Raw genomic sequence first — 791 nt, forward strand, 5'->3', positions numbered from 1 at the left:
GGGGGGGGGGGGGGGGGGGGGGGGGGGGGGGGGGGGGGGGGGGGGGGGGGGGTGGGGGGGGGGGGGGGAAATAATATTATAATAGCTATGTATGGGCCGGCGGGGGGTGGGGGGGTACTTGAAATATCAGGGGGACCACTCTGTAGGGTATATGATTATCTAACCCACTATGTTTGCACCTGAAACTAATACAGAATAATATTGAATGTGATCTATAATTGAAAAAAAAAGATGGAAAATTGTATATGTTTTTCATCACAATAATAAAAAAAGAAAAAAGCCGTAAGCACAAAATATAATTCAAAAAGATCCTGAGTTGACAGTGTCTCAACTAGCAGATTATAAGTTCACTCTGGAAGACAAATTTAATCCACCCCACAGAGTTCCCACAGCCCTGGCTAGGTTGCTTGTTGATTGAGCATCATCCTGAACACCAAAAGGTTGTGGGTTCAATCCCCAGTTAGGGTGGGTATGGGAGGCAACAATCGATGTTTCTCCCCCCCACTCCCCTTCTTCTCTCTCTAAAATCAATAAAAACATATCCTTGGGTGAGGATATTTTTAAAAATGAGTTCCCATAAATAAAATTCAGAGAGAGTTATGTTCATAGTCAAAAAACACACACATACAGCCAGGCCGGTGTGCTCAGTGGTTGAGCATAGGCCCATGAACCAGGAGGCCACAGTTAGATTCTCAGTCAGGGCACATGCCCAGGTTGCGGGATCCATCCCCCGTATGGGATGTGCAGGAAGTAGCCTATCTATGTTTCTCTCTTATCGATATTTCTATCTC

Source organism: Myotis brandtii, unplaced genomic scaffold, assembly GCF_000412655.1.
Source record: "Myotis brandtii unplaced genomic scaffold, ASM41265v1 scaffold1954, whole genome shotgun sequence".
NCBI classification, from domain to species: domain Eukaryota; kingdom Metazoa; phylum Chordata; class Mammalia; order Chiroptera; family Vespertilionidae; genus Myotis; species Myotis brandtii.